Genomic DNA, 3,587 nt, shown 5'->3' on the forward strand with positions numbered 1-3,587 from the left:
CACGCTCGTTAATCACCAAAAAAAAAAAAAACAAACAAACAAACAAACAAACTAGACTGCTTGGTACAAATAAAAATCTCGCATTACAAAAACAAAAAAAACAAAAAACTAGAATGCTTGGGTGCGACTTGTCAAAGAGCTTTGAAAGAACGTGTCATCTTGAAGTGCTTGAATGAACTTGAATTTGAAAGCATACTTGGTAGAGGGATGTTAGGGCGACATCCGCAATTGATGAACCTCAAGCCTATGCTTATATTTGGTGGAGATTTCAAAGTTACAAATTCATTACCACATTTGAATCTGAGTTCTATGCATTACTCAAGTCATAGCACTTTTGTGCTTGTTTGTGTGAGTGAGGAGAAAAAAAGACCGTACATAAAGTATGGTAAGGAGTTGGCACAGTTCTCCCCAAAAAATAATAAACATAGAGGAACGTGCCCTTCCCTCGTTTCCAAAATAACACTTTTGATATCGAAAGTGGACCAAAGATACACCTTCAATGTTGAAGGTGGCCACCATACCTTCACCGCTCTTGAAGTCTGGTGCACTCCAAAGCTTGAGAATTTGATACGCATCTTGCACATGCTCCAAGAAGGTGTCGTGCTTGTGCCAGCACTCTAGCACTCCTATCTTCCGTAGCACCTCCATAAACCCTAGCAAAGTCGGATCTATAGCGTCGGACGCTCACAATTTTGCTGTCTTCAGCACCTCCCGCATGCTCCAGGAACATGAATCTATAAACATACTTGGAAAGGGTGCTAGAGCCACGTTTGCTATCAATGAACTGCACGCTTATGCATGCTCCAGGAACATGAATCTATAAACATACTTGGAAAGGGTGCTAGAGCCACGTTTGCTATCAATGAACTGCACGCTTATGCTAATCAATGGAGATCTTGAAGTACCTTGCAAAAAGGATAATTACAAATTGATTAGCACATATGAATGTGAGTTACACATCATCGTTCAAAGTCATACGAATTTTGTGCTTGTTTGTGTGAGTGAAAAAAAAACCATACATAAAGTATGGTGGGGAGTTGGCATAGTCCTCCCTAAAATTTTATAAACATAAGGGAACGTGCCCTTCCCTCATTTCCCAAATAACACTCTCGGTATCAAAAGATACACCTTTAGTGTTGAAAGTGGCCATTAGTTTGTTCGAATATAAAAGAGAGAAGAATAGGAATACCTTTGTCAGCTTGCGATACTAAAGTCAATGATGCGACCGTGTAGTGTTGATGAGTAGGGAACTAGAGCGAAGATCGCTCTGTCTCTATCGCTCTTCCTTCCAAGATTTCTACATGTCTAGGAAGTTAAGGGAGAGCTTGAGGGCTTGAGAATAGGCTGTAAATCCTAGATATTTGGGGGGGCTTCGGCTTCACTGGGGAAAATGAACCCTTCTTATGGTGGACCGTGGCGGTAAACCAATGTACGACAAGGGCTCCGATGCCCAGAAGCAACGCCGACTTTTCAATACAACACCCATCTCTCTCTCAAAAGCCGGTTGGGATACATGAAAACCCAAGGGGGTAAGGTCTTTCGAAACGTGAGATGGACGACTTGGCTGCCTGCAATGCAAAGAGTGGACAACGAGAAGCTGAGATCACATATGTGTGTTGCTGGAGCAAAGGCATTGTTTGATGCTGCTGTAGTGAAATGAGAGAGAGAGAGAGAGAGAGAGAGAGAGAGAGAGAGAGAGAGAGAGAGAGGACTTCTCCTCTCACACTTTAGCACCATATCAGTGCGCAAAGGAGAACGCATTAGGCTATATGTTCGGGGGAGTATCCTTGGCTACAAGAAAGTCCAACCAGTACCTGAGTACCTCCCTTCTACACCTGGGAAAGAGGATCGCCTACGTTTACAAGGCCAAAATTAAGAAGAATAGCACCTTGTTGTACTGGCCAGGTCACCAAGTGCCATGGCAAAAGTGGGGTTATCTGTGGCCCCTCCCTTCTCTCTCTGCATTGGCCCCATCAAGTGTCGAACTACACCCCCGCTCTTTTCTTTCTATGCACGGTGCTAGCATGCAGGTGTCGAGCTCCACACCTCCCTTTTCTTCGTTCTCTGCACACGAAAGCCTTTCTTGCTCTTTGCTATAGATAGAGCTTCTCCCCTCTCCAGCCACAGGTCCCTTCTCTTCTTGCCCTTCACAGCCACCAAGCGGCGATCCTATTGGGTGGTGAGGCATAGGGCGAAGAGAAGCAGGTCCATGAGGGGGCCTAGGGGTTTGTAGAACACGGTGTCCTGCCCGCGTCAATCCAAATTTACTTTTTCTAGAGTGTTGGTTTTTGTCCTCTGCCACATAGACCTTTGAGCGAGCTTGCTTTTCTACAAGGATCTTAGGCTACCCAAGGTTTTAAAAAATTAGGCAGCTTCCATTTCTAAGGGTGTACCTTAGGGGGACATTAGTGTTTTAACATACCTTAGTCAAGTTTTTTTCCCCGAAGATATTACACACATGCACTTCCACTCCTTAGTGCAAGTACCCTCACTCTACACAAGTCTATTGACTCTTGTGTGGTATAAAAAATATAATTTTTGTGAATCTATTATTTGCTATTTATTCCCATTCTCTGATTGTGGCTTTGGAAGATGCATTAATAAGGGGGTGATAATAACTGGGTTAAAATTGAGGGGTGGAGATCAACTGGTTATACAATGCTTTGCAGATGATTCATTGTTGTTTCTGAAGGCTGATAATGATCATCTAAGACTTGTGGTGTGCATGCATGTTGTCACTTGGACATATCAAAAGTTTATACTTCCGATCAAAAACTCTAGGTAGAATTAAAACTTAGTTTGCAGAGCCATCGAGCTCTAGGTGTAACATTCATAAATCTAGGATCATTAGTTTGATTGAGGAAGATGACTTTGACTTGGAGAGATGGGGATGTAGGGGCACATTGGTGGCCATATCTAATGTGGTGCTACATGCTTACGTTATGTTTCTTTGTCCTATGTTGGATTTTAGAAAATGCCACTGGAAGAGGATTGTAGCCCTAGTCAAGAATTTCTTATGAAAAAATGGTGGAAATGACAGAAAAGCCTCAACCTGGTTAGGAGGAAATGAGCTTTCCTAAAAAGGTAGGAGGCATTGGGATCTTGCATCTGCCCACCCATGCTAAAGTAAGGGTAGTTACGAGTCTACCTAAATGTCTTCAACAAGAGGAGATTTGGACCAGGTTGGTAAACGAGGTTGTTGAAGGTTCCAATGTGCAATACAAAGGCAGATGAATGGGACTAGACTGGAAAGACAAGCTTCTATCTTATGCCCCCTTGAAGATTCCAATGTGCGATACAAAGGCAGATGAATGGGACTGGACTAGAAATACAAGCTTCTATCTTATGCCCCCTTGAAAATTACAAGTGCCCCCTTCTGCAAGTTCTTATGTGCTAATTGGAAGGAAGTATTGGGTTTGGTGAAATGGGATGATTGAGCCACAAGGAACTCTCTCTTCAGTCTTGGATTATGGTGGACCCACAAATTTACTCCTCCTTTGGCCCATCTAGATGTCACAGGATAGCTAGGAAATTGAATAAAAGAGGATTGAGAAGGTTGGCTGATTGCTGGCACACTGGATTCAGGT

The sequence above is a fragment of the Cibotium barometz genome, chromosome 6 (genome assembly GCF_041138505.1).
Source record: "Cibotium barometz isolate CiBa-2024 chromosome 6, ASM4113850v1, whole genome shotgun sequence".
In the NCBI taxonomy this organism is placed as follows: domain Eukaryota; kingdom Viridiplantae; phylum Streptophyta; class Polypodiopsida; order Cyatheales; family Cibotiaceae; genus Cibotium; species Cibotium barometz.